The sequence below is a fragment of the Chiroxiphia lanceolata genome, chromosome 1 (assembly GCF_009829145.1).
Source record: "Chiroxiphia lanceolata isolate bChiLan1 chromosome 1, bChiLan1.pri, whole genome shotgun sequence".
Taxonomy (NCBI): domain Eukaryota; kingdom Metazoa; phylum Chordata; class Aves; order Passeriformes; family Pipridae; genus Chiroxiphia; species Chiroxiphia lanceolata.
Window position 1 is genome coordinate 133,612,287 of NC_045637.1, and position 19,908 is coordinate 133,632,194.

The 19,908-nt window shown below is 37.5% G+C and overlaps 1 long non-coding RNA gene across 1 annotated transcript; it reads right to left on the bottom strand.

Moving 5' to 3' along the window:
• Window positions 1–8,312: 8,312 nt before the first annotated feature.
• On the bottom strand, window positions 8,313–15,542 carry LOC116789187. Its single transcript, XR_004357928.1, has 2 exons — window positions 15,149–15,542; window positions 8,313–9,420 (listed from the first exon to the last, which is right to left on the bottom strand). It is a non-coding gene; the product is annotated as an uncharacterized LOC116789187 (long non-coding RNA).
• Window positions 15,543–19,908: the final 4,366 nt, after the last annotated feature.

The following is a 19,908-nucleotide window of genomic DNA, read 5'->3' on the forward strand; positions in this document are numbered from 1 at the left end:
AAAAATCATAGCTAGGCCAAGAACGTGCTGTGTTCTATTTAAATTCAATAGTGTGAGATCTGGGCCAAGGATGACCTATGAGAATAGATAAAACAATACAGGGGAAAACTGCAAGACATTAATTAAAGACAAAAAAATTATTACCAAGTGTTTTTATACTAATAGGTATTAGCTGTACATATGAGAAGCAAGTTGTCTGCTTTTTTAATTAGCCTAAAGTATTGATTTCTCATTTTTAATTTTTCATTTTAATGTTGTACTGAGTTTTTATTCATATGAATTGCAAATATAATATCTTGAATGTCTTAGCTTCACATTTCAAGTTCTCCTACTTCCTCAACAGTTTCATAAACAACAAAGTTATTTATGATCTTTTGTTCAAAGTTTGAGGTTTGCAAAACAACCAGTTTTTCTGGGACATGTCAAAAAGAAAACTGAATTAATCCTGTAATTTCTTCTATTTAGTACCAAAATAACGTTAAAGTAATAGAGGATACAGCATTTATCTTCACCGAGATTCAGCAAAACACTCAAGCTAATCCCATTGACTTTAAAATAACAAAACAAACCTGAACAAAACAAAACAAAGAAAAAACAAAGCGTACAAAAAAACAAACAAGCAAGTAAAAAAAAAAAAAAAGAGATGGGTATCTCAGATCTGAAGGACTCTAATACAATTAAGAATTAAATAGAATCTCAGCAGAATTAAGTGACCAGTTCACCAGGACTCTAGCCAGCCACATCCATAAAGATCTGTACAATGCCATCATCCTTAACATCCCACGAAAGCCCTGTCAAACAGATGTCCTTTGCAGTATGACCAGAAGGTCACCAAATTCAACATGTTTTGGCGCAAGCTATGGAAGAGTTTGTTCCAGAGTCTGAAGTAATCTCAGATGGTGCCTGCCAGTCACCTTTAAAAAAATAACTAGAGGGATCCAGCTATAGTGCCCCTGCTGACTGCAGCTGCTGCTGTCTGGCCTGGAGAAAGAGGTGATTCCTCATTCATTCCCACTGACTTCTGAAAACCACAGGGTCACACAGTTCTATTCAGTGAAACTCGTGTTTCTAAATACAAATTAAAAGTGCTGACGAACATTAATTGAACCACTATAGATAGTCAGTAAAACTATATTTAATAGTTTAAAAGAGGCCTCCTTTTTGATGACTGTTTTCATTAACATCATTCAATCTACCTGCATACATTACAGCAGGCAAATTCATTCTGCTCATGCATAAGTGTTATTAGGCAACCTAAAATGTCTTTTGTCTTTTATAAAAATAAAGGCTTTATTAGATTAATTACAATAAATTAATGTTTTGCTATGTTTTTTCCAGAAGTTTGTGTTTAAGTATCAAGAAGTTCTCCAAGTTAAATAACAATATGCAACTACAAATGTCTTCAAAATTAATTATGAATGCAAGCCTTGGCTCAGAAAAACACTTGAGCACTTGTCGAAAACCCAAGATAAACTGAGATAAACAATATATTATAGAACAGCAAACTTTCACCTTTTAGTGTCTAGAAGCAGCTTTCACACAGCTTGAGCAGTCCTTTACTGTTTGTTTTAAGCTTTGACCTATGCACATGGTGATGGAAAAGGAAAACTATAATTTTTGTGGTAGCGGGGAGACTGATATGCAGAAAAAGGAGTCTGGAGAGCTGTGGAGGATTGAAGGGAGAATGATGGGGGCGTTGTTGTTGGCCAACATCTAGGCACCATCCAGCTGCTTGCTACTAAATAGTTTGTGAAAGTGGAGGAAGCAAGACCAGTTGTTACCCACTACATCATAAATTATCACATTGCCCAAACTGAAGATAGGATGAGCCATGTTACCATTCTTCATTGTTCAACCTTATTTCTTCTTGCCAGTGGAAAGTAAAGGCTGAAGTACAGTACTTACACTTTTAAATATAACATTCCTCTTGGTGAACAATAAAAACATTCATTTTACAAAGGCAGCGTTAGAATGAAGGATTGATAGAAGCCTTTCCAATAGGAGTTCAGAAACAATCAATATAATCGGTAACATCTTGCTACATTTTCATGCAATTTTAGCCAAAGTTAATTGTTTTCTGGAGGAAAAGGAGGAGTGAAAGGAGATAGTTGTAGATATTTCCATCACTGCTAATTACAAAACTTGTGTGCCTGTGGTACCTGTGACTCATGTGAAGAATTTACAGAGGACTGCTGCAGTTTCCTGGTGCAAAGTGTGCTAGCCAAACATCAAACCAAATATTATCTAAGCTATCAAAAAATATATGTCTACAACTGCAGGAGTTAAGGAGACAAAAAAGCTGGTTATTTTTGGGAAAGTGAGACCTTTTAATCAGTTATGTCTATATTCTCTCAGGTTTGGGGGGGTGGGTTTTTTTGTTTTTGTTGGGGTGGTGTTCATTTGTTTGGTTTGGGTTTTGGTTTGGTTGGTTGGTTTTGGTGGTTTTGTTGGGTTTTTTGTTTGGGTTTTGTTTTTTTTTTTTGGTTGTAGAGGTTTTTTGGGTTTGGGTGTTTTGGGTTTTTTTTGCAGGGTGGAATTTTTGGGGTTTTTGTCTAACATATTATATGTACCACTGTCTTGTGTTTACCTGATAAGGTTTTGGTAGCAGGGGCCTGCAGAAGTGGCCTCTGTGAGAAAACACCAGGAACTGCCCCTATGCCAGACAGAGACTGTTCCAGCTACCTCTAAGCTGGACCCACTGCTGACCAAAGCTAAGCCCATCAGCAATGTTGGTAGTGTCTCTATGATTACATACTTAGGAAAGGGTAAAAATTACTGCACAACAGCAACTGGGAGAGACAAGTGAGAATATGGGAGAGAAAAACCGCAGACACCAAGGTCAGGTGTTGGAGCAGAGATTCCCCTGTAGCCTGTGGTGCAGACCACGGTGAGGCAAGATGAGCCCCTGCAGCCTATGGAGGCCCACAGTGGAACAGAGACCCACCTGCATCCCATGAAGGATCCTGCACTGGAGCGAGTGGACATGCTCCAAAGGAGATGTGACCTTGTGAAGAGACTGCACTGGAGCAGGTTTGCTCACAGGATCTGTGTCCCAGTGGGGAACTCACGCTGCAACAGTCTCTTCCTGAAGGATTGCACCACATGGAAAAGACCCATGCTGGAGCAGTTCATGAAAAACTGCAGCCCATGGAAAGGACTCACTTTGAAGAAGTTTGTATATTCCATGGAAGGGACCCCAAAACTGGAACAGGGAAAGAGTATGAAAAAGAAGGAATGGCAGAGACTGCAGCTTCCTTTTCCCATTCCCCTGCGTTACTTGGAGGGAGGACATAAAAGAGTTGGGAGTGAAATTGAGCCTGGAAAGAAGGTGGGTTTAGATTTTTTCTTATTTCTCATTAGCCTACTCTATTTAAATGGTAATAAATTAAATTAATCTTCCTCGAGTTGAGACAGTTTTCCCCATGATGGTAGTTCCTGAGTGTTCACACAGTTTTTGTATCTTGAGCTTTTTTTGTATTCTCTCCCCCATTCTGTTGATGGAGGAGGAGTGAGAGAGTGATTTGGTGGGCAACTGGCAGCCAGCCAAAGTCAACCCACCACAACCATTATGAAAAAAAGTGAAATATAATTATTATTATGAATTTTAGTTATGTATCTCAACATTCAGAGAAACACAGACCACATGCCAACACCATCAACTTAAAGCGTTTGTTAAGCAGCACTCACGGACTAAATCAATGGGACTGGTTGTTGTCTATTAACCTAGGGCAGCCTCCTACTTCTGCACTTCAGTAAGAAACAACATGAGTGATCAGATGAGCCATTTGTCATACACAGTAGAATGAATTATTAAGCTTAAGGAACATGTCGTGTGCTAGGAAAATGCTGGTCAACTACGTGCTTCAGAAAGAAGATACCCAAAATGCAGAAACCCCAAAACATATTCTTAATTTAAAAACATTTGTAGTATCATTAATTGTTTCCAGTTCCTTTCTGTTTTGCTGGTTTGCTTTTTAGTTTTCCCTAGCCCTTAAGACTGTGGAAAAAACAGATCATACATCAAAACCTTTCTTTCCTTTCTCAAACTGTTGGAGAGAAAGTCAGCTGGGAAGGAAACTCATTATTCAAGCAAAAAACGAGACATCAGCATACCCTGATCTCATTTGTGCCATTTCCTGTCAAGCTATAATTTGTCTTTTCCTATCGTCATTGTGAGCAGGGACTAATTTCTATGCTGGAGGGTTTTCTCTTCCTTGTGGAGCTTGATGTTCTCTTTTTCTAGCTTTTGGCATAATGATGTTTGGAATTTGCAAGAGGGACTTCCAATTCAGTTTTAAAATTCTGTCCCATTGGGAATGCTTGGAAACATGCCTCTATTTGCCATACAAAAGAGTTCAGATACATCCACTACATCTGACAAAGATGTAGGGAAATATTTGGACATGCTGAGCAGCTAAGACCCTAGCTGCCATCCAACATCATCTGTAGAGATGGTCGTCAAGCTCATACTCTTATATTTCCCAGGTGGCTTTTATGTTTCCATGGTAGATAAATCTCTTGGCTAATATGATCATCATGTTACATAAGCGGAGATATTAAATGGCAAGGATATATCTACCCAAAAGAACATTCTCTGATCAAGTTGGTTCTTGATACAAAATTATTTGCTATCCTTCTGGAAATCTTTGTCATGATGAAGCATCAGCAGGCATATGATTAACATCTCTCATCTGTTATGACATGCCCTGTAAAATGCTTTTCTGCATTGGATTTGTTGTTTAACAGAATACAGTCCACAAAATGCAAGGCCAACTGCAAGTACAATATCTTGAAAAATATCACATACTCCTACTCTTTCCCCAAAAGCAGTCCCTCAAAATATAATATTAACAACATAATATTATTTTGTCAAAGGTGTTGAAGTAGGAAAAGACTATTTTTTGCACAGTGCACATGCAGAAATGTGATATATTATTTGCATGTATACATGCATATTTCTGAACCCAAACACATATATGTAAATAATCACATGCAGTTGTCTCATTTTCCCCTTTAATTCACAGTTTATTTTTAATGACTGAGCTCTTTGCAGTAATATTCTGGGTTTGAGTCCAGCAGCAGTGAGAGATTAAAATAGGATTGAAAAAAAATGGTGTTAAAGTGCTGTCTTTGTTGTACCTACACTTCAATTAACAATTGAAATGTTTGACATCAACATCCTACCACACTTCAGTTGCAAAATCATTACATTAACAGTGCAGTTATAAGATGGGTATTTTTTTCCTTTTACAAACATAAGAAATATAAATTTACAAATTGGAAGTCTGGTGAGAGTGTTTTGCTAAGCGACTGACCAAAGTCAAAGAGCAACACTGTGAAAGGCAATAGTTTTTGGTGGACCATCTCTCAGCCAACTGAATACAACATCAGATATAAGCAATGAGCAGGATTATACTTTGTCATGTCTAAGATTAAGCCTACTTAATACTCTTCCTTCTGAGAGCAGATATTACAGCTAAAACCTTTAAGAAAGTAGACTACTTAAATATTTAATCTTTCATGTGTTTTGCATATAGCAATAGTAATTTCTTCAAGTTCCAGTAATAACTTTGTCAGTTTAATTTGAAAAAAAATTTGTATTAAGCATGTTTGCTTTAATCAGACTTTCAGTTCTTTGAGGGAAGTCAGTTGAAGCATAAAATGACATTTAATTTTTGACAGGGATCAAAGAGGAAAAAATTAGGGACACAACCAGTGTTTACTGCTTATTACCCATAACAAGTTACAAACTGTTACTTTCATCATAAGATTTTTGCAAAGACAAATATTTATTTGACATTAATAGACAGGAATAACTGTTTCTAATAACATAAATACAAATAGTTTATATTTTATTAAAAAGAAAAAATAGGGTAAAATTTATTCTGACTATCCTGAGTGTGAGAAGGTTTGACTATATGTGGTTGTGTATATTTTATACATAAACATAAACATATATGTAAATATATGGATAAAACTGCAGAATTTGAAATGGAAGAGACTCGTTTACTTGCTTAGTTCAGAACTTCCAAAAAATAATTACACCATGGAATCTCTTTCAAATTACTTATAAGGACTCTGGGGGGTCATAAAAAGAAAAAAAAAATGTCTGGGAGAAGATCAAAATAGTTCTGAGAACCTAACAACTTCTGCTCTAATAGCCCACTTGGCATCTTTCAGGATACTGCAGAAGGGAGGGAGGTATTCTGAAAACATTCGATAAAGGTGACCTTTGAGAGGCACCCAGAAGTGTTCTGAGTTGGAACCTTTCACTATTAGCAATACCTCACATGCTAATGTTGAAATCTGGATCCAGAGTCAAATAAAACTTCCAGAAGTTTGGTGTATTTGTAGTTTCACAAAGAAGCGAGACACTCACCAGGCACTTCAGTTCCAGACTGCGATCCAGAGACCAGGAGACATTACTGGTAGGTAGTTTGGTCCAGAATTAAATAATTCACAATAGTAAAATAAAAAATTATTTTTACACTGAGCCATCGTGAAACAAATCCTTACCTCTTTGTCAAAGCCCTAGTATTGTATTAAAGATGGAAAAATCCATCAGGAACTACAGTAATCTTTATTATAAATGACAGTAGATAAAAAAGAAATATAATTTTTTTATGTGAAAGTTTCTTTCAAAATATCTTTCAAAGAGTTGGGACTCCGTTGTTTTGGTTTTTTTGAAAAATAATAGGATTATGGAATGTATATTACTGATATTTTTATCTAAGACAGAAAAGATTGGGAAAAAATATCTTTCTAGGGCACACTCAGTCTTCTTACAATCTCATAGAGGAGTGTTCAATGTTAGAATAATACTTCTAAAAGTACAATCAAAATCATCCATCAGCTTGGAATTAACAATAGGGATGGTTATCTGGCACTAGAGATTTATTGAGATTTTGTTGCTTTCCATTATTTTATAAAAATTTATTGAGATTTTCTGACGAAGAATAAAGCATCACTTCTATAAACATACTTTAAACAAGAGTAAGCAGTTGTGAAAGCTCATGGAGCAAAGATTTAAACCTGAATTTCACATACCTACATGAAAGAAATGTCTTGTATGTACATGCGTTCAGAGCTCCTTTTTAATCTTCTTCATACCTTTTTCCCCCCATACTTTTTCAAATGTCTATCTATTCTCTTCCAGCACTTTTAAGAAATTATGATCTTTTTTCCCCTCAGATCAAAGCTGTAACTTTTCATGATGTTTCTCTTTAAGGTCCACTGGGAGTCTTGATGAGTTAAATTAATATTTGAATGTAAAATTTAGCCTCACTGGTTTTATTTACAATTAATTATTCATGACAATACACAATGAACACGAGCAGATATCTTTCTTTCATTCTAGTATTCCTGAAACGAAGGAGATTGAAAATGAACTACAGAAAAGGCTTAAATCACGAAGTTGGAAATATAGATGTGTGCAGCAAGAATCAATTATTTATATTCCACTTAGGAAACATTTAACCATTCATTCATCCTGAGAATACAGGCTAGTGCTTAAAGCACTTAACTGCATTATAGGAGGGAATAGTTTAGATCCACTCAGGCAGAGACAACAGAACTATTTGGGGCTCTCTATCACCAGAAGTGCTCAGGGCTCTCCCGCAGGGCTAACCATCAACCATACCAGAGACTTGAGTCACAACCCTTTGCAGACTAGTTCTTTACTTCCATAGCTTTGGCTTCTTAAAGAAAAATTATTTCTAAAGTTAATTTGTAATTTGATTCAAACCCAAACAGTTCTTATTTTACTTTTGTTTGGCACAAAGGAGGGTTAAATTTGATCTTTTCACTAATCTTTGCACAGGATCTTTTCACTTTTAATACAGATCCATCCAGGCCTGCCAACAGTGGGAGGGCAGTGTTTGTGAGCTTTGCTCTAAATAAATCATCATCAACAACACATAATGTCTCCGTAGCGACCATCTATAGCAAAAAGTTACCAGGCTGCAAGGACAGCTCTGCACAGACAGATGCAGCTTCTCCTGACTGTTGCTCGTGGCTGTTGCAGGGACCAGCCTGCAGACAGAACATGGCTTTGACTCCACCATGTGGCCTCACATCGACATATGCAGATTGTCAGCAGAATAAACTCTGAGAACCGCTGCACTGACTTCCCTCATTTAAGCCAAGGGAAATATAGCAATTGACTGAAATACTGTATCACAGTTTGTATGTGAATGATACCTACAGAGGATGACAAATATTATATTAATAGCAAAGATATCAACATTTTTTTGCTGAAGATAAAAAAATTGTGGTGTGATACAATTATTTTGCCATCTTTAGATCAGGTCTTCCCCATTTCTTGGCCTTCTTCAGATTATAGTATAGCTTTTTTTATTCCCCTCAGGTTTCAGTTTGATACTTCAAAATAATGTCCTTGTTCCCATGTAAAATTACTGACGGTTCAAACATGACCAACAAGAAATCAATTGGACCAATTCTGCCCTAATCTACAGCTACTTCTACCTTCATTGGGTGATGGAGGTTAAAGGCTACAGACAACAGAGCAAGAAGTGATGAGTGAAAGAACTCATGAGGTGACATAGTGAGGGCTACAATCACAAGGAGAAAGCAGAATGAGCAAGAGCCCACCTCATATACCTGATATAAACACAGCCCAGGAAAAAAAATATGGCTGCAGATGTAGAGTGATGACACACCTGGAAACTCAGAGATACAGTGTGAGTCAGCACACAACTGGAGTGCCGGATGGATAGAAACTCTTTAGGAAGATCAGTCAGGGTAGACAAGTTGGGCAAGTATACTCTGTGCAAAAGAGTGGCTCAAATGCTGAATTCTACGCGATGAGTGGCATGACTGTTCATAGTCAATGAGTAAAAGTCGTTTGATCCAGGAGATCAACAAATAGAACATCCTCGTGGACATCTGCTACAGATCACCAAATCAGGAACCATGATGGGCCATTGTTTCTTTTTTTAGTGCTTTAGTGCTCATGGGAGCTTCTAACCACATGGATATTTTGTTGGGTGCAAGTAATATTGAACATTTCTGGTCTGTGCTGGCAACAGTTTTTCATAGGTGCAGACGAGGCTATAAAAGCACAACATTTACAAACAAGTGAACAGTCAAGGATGTAAAAATCAGTGGCAATTTTGGCCACAATGACTATCCATAAAATGGTGGAGTAGTCCTAACTGGAAGACCCGGAGGGTAGCCAAGAAGACAAGTATTAGAATAAACATCTTGGGGTTCGGAGAAGCAGACTTTTGCTTGTTCAGGGGACACATAGGCAGGATCCTGTCAGTACCAAACTGGAAAAAGTCCCAGGAGAGCTGGTTGATGCTCAAGGACAATCAATTTCCTCAAATCATATGCAGGAAGTCAAGCAGATGAGGCAGGAGATGAGGTTACCTCAGCTGGAAACTCATGTCTGAGTTCAAACTGAAAAAGAGTAAAACCCCAATCCCAACTTTAAAAGCCATCACAAAAAGAATTATTGCTTTAGGCCCCAGTAAACAGTTTTAGCAGCAGGCATGATGCTTTTTGTATGTGAGAAGACTTAATCATAAAATCCAGCTGACATGAGTTTAATAAAGTCAAGGGTCTTCTGTTTATTTGAGCTTTAACGTCATCAATACTATATTTCATACATCAATACAACATTGTGAATATTTAGTCATTCTAAAACAAATCCATTTCAAACTTATGCCTCAGTACAAGAGAGTTTTGTTTTTACTTTTTTGACAATATGAAGAATGTTTTATTTCTTAATTATGTAGGAAGGTATATTACCTCTATTTCTTTTTTGTCCCTCCATTTGTGCCATATTTGTACCATGAACATATATCCAATCATATGGAGCAGATGCCTCAAACTAGACATTTTAAATTTTGAAAGGATTACTTTTAGGAATATCCTAAACCTCTTAGAAAGAAGGAGTGAAGGTTATTACTAGAAAATTCTTCTTCTCACTTTGCTCAAATATTTATTTTTTGAGAAAATAGTATATGCAGTTTCAAATGAAAGTACTAAACAGTATTTGAGTTTTTTCTGTTTCTTTCTTGCAGCACATATAAATTTTCTCATTTTCACTTGCGGTTGTAATTTTAATATGGGCAACTTATACCAAGACCAACTGACACACAACTGAAAAAAGTGAAAGCAAAGAAGTAATTTAATCATGGACACTGACTAGGAGATCGACATTTTGGTGTTTTATTTTAACTGTTCACAGAAAACTCATCGGCACTGCTTTCAGCAAAAATCACATGGTGTCAGAGATCCTCAACTGTAAGAATATTGTCCCTCTGCTTTAGTTTTAATTTAGCCACTTATAATAAAATTATCTCGGCATTTGGGTCTTGGGATGTTTTCCAGGCTGTGGCTCAAAGCTCTTTTTTGCCTGGTTAATTAGAGCTTAGGCCAGAGCAGGGAGAAGGAGAGGAGGAGACCAGCATTGCCCGCCAGGACAACTAGTAGCACCAGCTGTCACACAAGCTGCTGGCTCTTGGCCCTCTGATTGCTCGTGCAGAAGGAGTGCTTTGTTTTCCTTCACCGCTCTTCTCAACAGGGTAATGTGATCAATTAGTTTTCTTCCCTGCCATGATGAATCTTCAGCCTGTGCTATCACCTGCTCCAGTTCTTCAACACTTATCCTCCTCACAGCACATCAGGTCCATTGTGCTGTCACCCCCGGTTGGGCTGAGGGCCTGGATTTGGGGCAATTCTGTGCAAAAAAGCAATGTTTGCTCTGGAAACTCCAGATGAATTGCTTCTGCATTTCTTGAGTCCCCCGAATTCAGCTAAATCCTCCATTTCAAGCCACTTCCAAAATAGCACCTCCATCACTTCTATCTAAGGACTGCAGGCAGGCAAAGAAATGTTCTATTTGCGAAATGAAACAAAATACGAGTTCTACCAACCAAGTCTAAGAAGGGAAAATCTAGGTTAGAATAGGAAAAAAACAGAACAACCTAGCTAGTCATTTTAACCATGCTGTTACTGGAATGGCAATGCAGGCTAATGTTTGCCGTTTGTGAGAAAAAAGAATAACTTAACAGGGAATTGCTCTTCCATTATAACTTTGAAAAAACAGCAATGTAGAAATATATTTCCCAGCAGATCTGTATCAAACATTTATGCTTTTACAGCTTTGCTCATGTTAAACAATACAGAACAGCTTTCCCAAGTTCCACTTGATGGAGAAAAGCATGCTGTACAGACTGACTTCAACACAAAAAATTAATGATAACATTGTAATTAATAAAACATTCAATAAAATCAAAATGGAAAATGTCTGCTATTTAATATAACCGTTCTATATTTCTGCATTTATTCAGTTCCTTTGGTATGGGACTCTGTGAGAATTTTAATGATGTAGACCACGGTAATCAAATAGACAAGTGCAGAAAAATTACACTTCTCTATAAGCAGTCACTTTCCCATTCTAAGAAGACTTTCTGTCTGTAGTAGAGTCAGGTCTGCAGATTGAAAATCTATTGGAAACACTCCTTTTAGAGTTTCTAATTCTCCTTTGAGTGACTGTTAATGTTTATTACAACAGAAGAAAATTACTGATACAGTTTAACTGCAAAGATAAAATATTTCAGTGCAGTAATGCACGTACATAAGAGACATCATAAATAAAAGTACATTTTTTTCTCTTTTACCCTCAATACCATTGACAAAACCACTTGGAGATTTGGGAATTTATCTGGCTTGTGAAAAGCTAAAATTTCCCTCTGGTGCATTCATGAAAGAGTATTTCTTTCTAATAGGGTAATCTTGTTGAGTTTCTGTAAAAGCTACTTTTCTGCATTCCTTTCAGTTATCAATTCACTAATATTATTTCAATGCTCATATGTTGCAGATAAGTCCAGCAATAAATGCCTGATCGTTTCTGGTGCCTAATGCTCACCCCAGACTGTACCAAGGCATTGGGAATGATGCCCAGCAGAATAACCAGAAGGAAGAAGACAGGCCTGGGACAGGGCAAGGTAGCAGCAAGGCTCAGAGCGCTACAGGTAAACACAGAGTTGGCAGCCAGGCCAGCAGTCAGGTTTATTTCACCCTTGGCTCTTCAGGAGACTGAGTGACTGCAGCCCAGATTAGTGGCTATAAACCTTAATTGCCCCAGGCAGCTGACAAGCACTCTCTCTACTACTGTTCACATTCCTCTGGCTTGCTGAGGCCTGGCTAGAGCGTTCCTTCTTTACCCTGGCTCTGCATGTGCACGTATTGGTGAATATTGTCCCTTCTGTTACATTTTTCCACAAACAAATATGACTTGGAAGCCTGGATTCAAATTTGCTCTTCTGTACGCTTTTAGCCAAGAGTAGAACATAATCTGTCATGGCCAGATAAAATGGGCAAGACCAATTTTTGCCTGCATAGTAACAAATAAAAGTGACCCAGACACTCTTCTTGGGTTTCTTCTGTGTTTCTGGGACAGCACACAACCAAGAACTTGAGCCAGAGTTTAAGATACAGTAAACTGTGGTTATGTTTAGCTAATAAAGCTTTGTTCATTTTTTTTTTCAACTATTACACAGAGGGATATGCCAATGATACAGCTCATGAAGAAGGAATAAAAGACACTGTTGATTCCCTAGAAGTGCTACACACAGAAAATCACTGTATACAAAGAGCTCACTTGGCTACAATTGTACTTAATCATCATAAAAAGGAAAGTATGCGATCAGAAGGCTTAGTCGTCAAACTGTTGAAGAAAATCGAGTTGTCAGTATGACCACCAGCAATCACCTTGTCTTCAGATCAATAGACAACCTTGGTACTTATCTGATCACCAGCAATGTTTAGTGAAGCAAACCAAATTCAGGCACAAATATCCAATACAAAAGGATTTGATCGTATTCATACTGCACTGATGGAGCTTGCTACCAAATTCAGTGGAAGCAGGAAGAAATTTGCTGGCTGTCACGGTTGGAATATTTGCCTTTTGTTTCTCAAAAGCAATCAAAAGTGGCTTAAAATATATTATCCTTGGATTTTATTTTTCCTGTGTAATTTCTCAATAATGTAGTATAGGCACTAGTACTATATTTTTCCTAACATAATGCTATTTGGTTTCCATTACAAGAATAAGACTGTGAACATTGAGAACAGTAGTTTGGTGGGTTTACCTACCATAGTACATTTAATGTGCTCTAACCTTTCTCCAACACTATATCATTTAGGGGTTGTGATGCCACTGGGGCAGAGACTTTATGAAGTACTTTCAGACAAAATCTCCGAACTGTGTTATCACAACGAAGACAAATCACTACTAATAAGATATTTACTTAAGATACACTAGCTTGGCAGCTAAAAACCATAAAAATATTGAAATAATAATGACAACTTTCTGTAGAGTTATGCATCTAATTGAATTAAAAGAAAATTGTAAAACAAGGTTGTATCATGTAGAGAGCTAAGGATGAAAAGCTTTAAACCTCAGGCTTTTTGCTAAAAAACTCCAAATATTTGCAGACAACATGATCTATCATGTCTGCACAAGTGCAGGAATTACTTTAATGTGTCTAACAGAAGGGTAATTTAAGGGGAATTGGTTTTGAGTACTCCTCCTCCATTAGAGCCCAGCATGAAGTTTAACTTTTATCCAATGCCTGATTTGTTTTAATGCTGAATGATTCATGATACAGTATAATTTCATGTCAGGAAAGCAGGACCCTTTTTTATTACTATGACTAGATAATTTAGCCAAAGGATAATTTGAGTGGGTTTGTTGTTTGTTGTTTTAGCTTTTTTCCCTAGTGTCCTAAATGAAAATCTGATATCAGATACAATAATTTGAATCTAGGAAATATTTAATTTTAAATACTGAGAACCAATGCATCATTTTTAAACTAGTTATCTTTGTGCATTACAGGGTGCTCATGTAGCGTTTTCTTTCTTTGAGATTATGGATATTTGAAGATGTCTTTGCAAGCTGGATCAGAAAACAGAGTGTTTTCTGTATTTTTACATATTAAAAAAAATAAATCTCTATGTTATCCCTGATTTTACAGTTTTGCACGGAGTCTAATAATGAAGAGCAAGGACCATCTTTATACAAAAACAAGATGTTTTTTCAGTTGATAGCTGTCATATCCTAGATCCTTGGCTTTACAGTGATGTCAACCACGTTCTAGATACTGGTTTGAAATAAAATGTTTTCCATAGGCCTATTTTCATATTTAATTGTAGTAGTTACTTATACAGCAAGTGACTCAGGTGTCTTTACAGTTTAACATTCATATTCTCAGGATAAATTTTATCAAGTAGTTTTAGTCTGACTTTCATAATTTCAAGGACTTCATCTTGCTGTGTGTGCACAAATACCTTTTTTGATAACCTCTAGGTCAAGAGGTTAGTTATGCAAAACAGTAATTTGTAAAAATGTTAGAGTAAAATGCTACTCAATAGTTGGAAAAAAACACCTAAGCTTGCCAATCTTTCCAACGCAGGAGGCTAGATATGGCAGAGTGAAATTTGCCATGTATACATTAGCTGTCTGAACAAAGCCACATAGGCTTCTTAAAATGGAAAAGGATAAGTACACTTAGAAGGTGATTTCTGCTATTTCTATTTTTAGCAGAAACCTAGACTTTAGGGAGATAAAACTGGATCAGAGTCATCTCATTAACAAGTAGATGACAGGACCGGAATTATGTAGTCACAACTTCCATTCTAAAAATTTACTCTCTCTCTATCTACAAAAATACAGAATCACAGAATATTCTGAGTTGAAAGGGACCTACAAGGATCATCAAGGCCAATTCTTAAGTGAATGGCCCATACAGGGGATTGAACCCATGACCTTGGCACTGTTACCACCAAGTTTTAACCGAGCTAATACCTGTTTACATAATTGGTAATTTTGTAATGAGATATCCCTGGAAAATTGCTTATATTCTTTTCTTATTAGTATCTAGACTGTTACAGAAACTCCTTTTCTTCCCTTAACAGGACAAGTAAGTCTATAACATTTTATTACCTGCAGACAGATTAGTATTCTGAAGCATGTGAAATGCAAAGAACTATTTCTGCCTCAAGTAACTTTTGCTGTTGCACAGAGGCCTTTTTTGAAAATATAGGCAAAACCTGGGTGTTGGGACAGGGGTAGGGAGGTGTGGAGCTGAACAGAAGATGAAACATCTGCTACACTCACCCAGAGATGAAGATATGGGCAGGAGAACAAATTTCCTGACTGCCCATTATTCAGCCAGTAGGGGACAGTGGAAGCTTTGAGGCAGGTTTTTCTAGAGACGCCAAATGCAACACACTCACCAAAATGTGCCAAAAGACTTGCTCTCCCATTGCCCAAGCTACTCCTGCCTGCCCACCTTCACGTGCTTCATCTGCTGGTGCGGACAACCTCTGCAGACGAAGATTATCCCAGTACCTTTCCATGGAAAACCCTTCCAATGCCTGTAAACGTGCTGGCATTGCCAAGGCTGATGCATTTACAGGCAGCTCCCGAGACTTCTCAAACCGCTCCCAGGATCAGCCAGGAGAGTAAAAACACACACCAAGAGGTTAAGTTACAGGCAGCGTTCCTTCATTTCTCATCACTGACTGAGGAGGAGTTAATATGTAACCATTGCTGGAAGAGATAGAAAAAACTTTGGGGATATTTTGTCTCAACACCTTATATAAACAAGTCAGACTGTCTGAATTTACTGGTAAAGAAAAGTAACATCATTACTTGCTTACTAGGATCACAACAGGCATTATAATCTAGTGTTCTACAATACTTGCAGGATGCATTTAGTCTATGTGACTCTACAAAGCCACCCCTAGATAGCTATTTTGCATATACACAGGGGGTTTTTTTCTGGAAATGGAAACTATTTGTTCACCTGCTAAGGGATAAAGAAAAATATCAGAGGGCCATTTCCTTTTGCATAACATTGACAAGTATTTTTAATCAATTTTTTTTCCAGCAAATAAAACTTTTCCAGCTTCTTCTAGTATAAATTGTAGTATAAAAACCTCTACAGATATTTACTCCTTCTGCTTAGGGTGCTTCTGTTCATGCAGCAGTTAACCTAAAGATGAATAAACCCCATCCAAATCCTTAAAAATTGCAAGTTTATTTCTATTCTAAACTGATTCTGTGTCTATACGGAAATGATGTTTAGTGGAATTGCACAGCAAAAGCACAGAACTACATGGCCTTCGCTATGGTTAGGTCAATTGTTACATGTTGGAAGTTCTCTCAGGAGACACTGCTGGGGACAGAGACCATTGCTTCATACTTGTCTTAAAGTCACCTGTTGCCTTGCAAGGATTGCTGTTGGCCAGGTACCAATTTCTCTGGCAGGAGTAATTTAGGAATTGAACTAGCAGTAAAAGAGATGTTTAGGGGCTATTTCTAAAGAGTATTTTAGTACTAATAAGGAAGACACACTGAAATCTATCCATCCTCTGGCCTTTAAAATAAGTGCCATGTCATAGCCTTTGCTGACATGCTTCTCTTACTCCAATGCATTCACATTTTCCTATGGGAAACGGTCTCCAGACTGTACTAATGCACTTGAACCAAGGTTCAAGGTTCAGTGGTTGCTGATTGGCCTGGATCAAAACTGTGGTGAGGAATCTGCCAATAATTAACTATGTAGGCAATTGTGTCACTGATTTGTCCTTTGGCTTGCTGGTTCACCAGTATCAATTTAGCCTAGGAGAACTGGGCAGAACCATGGTCTATTGAAACTAAAGAAAATCGGAGAAATCTGTCAAGCTTGTGTTACACACTCAGCACATGGGATTTCAGATCTGGTACAACATGCAAAGTAAATTAAGATTCTTTGTGAAGAGTCAAAACCATAATTTATTTCCAGCATGTGTTTGTCTCCTTGGAAACATATTCTACCTCACTTTCGATCTAAAGGGAACACAGCAGAGATGTTACTTACTTTGAGGAGAATCGAAACACACATTTTGATCAAGTCATCTCTTAAAGTGACACAATTATCGTTCCATTTCTTCAGCACCAACTCCAAAGCTACAGTGCAGGTTCACAGAAGTGGACACAAGTCAGTCATCTACTAGATAGAAAAACCATATATTTCACACATTCAGAACCCTCTTTGACTATTGTCCAGTTCCTGGATCTGGTTATCCACTGCTGATGACTTCAGACTGGAGTGTGAGTTTTCTACCAGTGAGTGGTAGAAGAAGGGAATAGGAATGTCCAAATCGTTCAAGGTCAGAAGTCTAAGGTGTTTTACTCATACAGACTACTCTGTCCTAACAACCTAGCCTGAAACACATTCTGTGATTGCTGAGAAATTCCCTGAGCACATAAACTCTTAAAGCAGCTCTGTCTCTGCTCAGTGTTTGCTAATGCTCATTTGAATGTGAAGTGACTATTCAGTTCAACGATGTTTACAACTCTTAGGATTTTTTATTTATGAGCATTCATACAAACAGGCTTTTTGTTCACACAAATGCTTGCTGAAGGGCTATTTTTCATATGAATACCTGCACTCAGAAGGAAACAAGGGTATTCACTCAGAGCAAAACTAATTGCTAACTCCTGCTATTTGTTGATTTTTACTCACACACATTTTACAAAACAATATACGGCAATTAGATAGCCAGTCATGTGCCAGAACCAAAATGTCAGTAGATTCTGGCACTCCTGCTTAGGATGAGTAATATCTCATGAACAGCACTGATGACCTCAGTGGGACAATTTAAAATAAAGAATTACTCCACCAGGTAAAGCCACAGAATCTAGCCTAACCCAGAAAATAACTGTACACTGCATGCAAAAAACAGTGACCCAAGCTCTGTGGTAAATACTTAAGGACAGGGGGGATCAGACATTTTTTGGTGTTTTTTGGTTGTTTTTTTTTCTTTATCCCAGAATGTCAGTCTCATTTTCCAAGTAGTTTCTATGCAGCAGCAAAGGGTTGTACAGTTACAGAACATTTGTTTGCCATAAATAACATCACAAGCTCTGTTATCCTTTCTTTTTTTCCCCCAAGGGACAATAGTCCTTAAAACACCAATGTCACCTTCTGCCACACCTAAAGTTCATAAGAAACTAAAAACATTAAGCAAAGGATGTGAGCGAATAAATGACAGAATCTGAGATGTAACCTGTTGAATAATATCATTTTATGGTCAAAGAAATCCAGGGTCTGATGCTGTAGGGCATCTACAACCTCTTACTTCAGCATTCATTTCCCACACAACATCCCCACTGCAAAGGCGTCAGACTCCTTCTTCCTACATACCAATTGCTTGTATATGAAAAAAAGATAGTATTAATGAAAAGTCAGCTTTGCACTTTGGGAATATTTTTCATTTTATAATTTGGAGCTAAGTAAATCAAATTTTATTTCCAATCTTGTTTTTCTGGAACTGGAGAAGCAGATTATAAACTCCTTTTCTCAGTATCTGCCTCCCTGTCCCATAGCCTTCAGGTCCTCCTGTAGCCTCACTTTCCAGTCCTATTCACCTCCCTCTGGTCCTGCTTATGTCTACTGGGCAGACAGTGATTACACATGGAGAGCCTACATCTACACCTTACTACAGTTCAAGAATCTGTTCTGTCTGTTATCGCCATATAGATTCCCTGTCTTTCCTTTCTAGAACCTTTTTCAATACTCAGTGGAGTGAATTACTTCACAGGACAGTCCCTGTTCTTCCTCCCAGCTGAGCATGCCCGTGCTCCCCACCCTGCAGCTCTCCTACACCCTGCCTGTGCCTGGGGGGAACCCAAGCCCATCTGGTGAAGGAATCTTACAATAGGATATACCCTGGCAAGATGTACATAAGATTATGAGATACCTTCAACACAGTCAGAAAAGTATGGAAAATTAGAAACACTTTGAGTTTTGCTGATTCCTCTAAAAATTGAAAAATATTATCAGTTTTAAAAGCTCTGCTTTGCCACATTTCCCACATGACTATAATTAAATGGCTGAACATGCCTGTGTTTGATACAGAAGATTAAGTTTAATTATTGTTTTGTGCTAAGAAGAACATTGGGGGGTGGGGTGGCACATGATGTGTGCAAGTATGGTACTAAAACTCAGCCTTCCGAAAGCATAACTTTAGCCCTCTGCAGTTGCCAGATAACATTTCTGAAGTTGTTGAGATATTAAAAGGGTGGCAGTTTATTATAAAGCCATTTATATTTTGTCAGACTGTTAACAAGATTTATGTTATCTGTGCCATGCAACAGGAAGGCTGCTGCAGAATCCTTAATAACTTCTTACTATGCATGCCAAATTGTTGGTGCAATTGGCAAAGAGAGGAAAGGAATCAGATTATATTAGTAACAGCCTACACGAGTTGAGAGCCATTACCCGACCCTCTTTATACTGTTGCTTGATTAAATTCATACTACATCGTTAACACATCAAATATTCAAAGTATCACAAACTTCAATATTATATTAAATTCTTGGAGTTAACAGAAGACAAGTTATATGTACTTCTGATTCCAAATATTAAATTGTGGGGGTTTATGTGTTTAGCACACTTTGATCTACATATATTTAACCGTTCCATTTATATTTAACCATTTAGCCATTAACAATTCCTTGCATGACAATACTAAAAGTACCAAACATGTGTATGCATCTATTTGTCTATATCTACCCACGCCCTGGTATATATAGTGTTATCCCAAGAATAACTGTTTTGAGTCTTCTCGTGCTCCTTTCTCTCCAATATAGCTCCTGAAAGACATCATTTGTCCTCAGTTGATTATTGGCAGCCTTTCTCTAGCTGAATGTGTAGAAGTAACATTCAAATTCCTCATTCCATATCCACATAAGCAGATGATACTTTCTCATGAAGGCTAAGAAATCCTATCTTGATTAGTGAGAATGGTGTGATTTTAATGGTGTGTTTTCCAAAGCCACGTTACAAGGTCACTATTCAAATCTACAGGCTCTTCAGGACTGCTGGC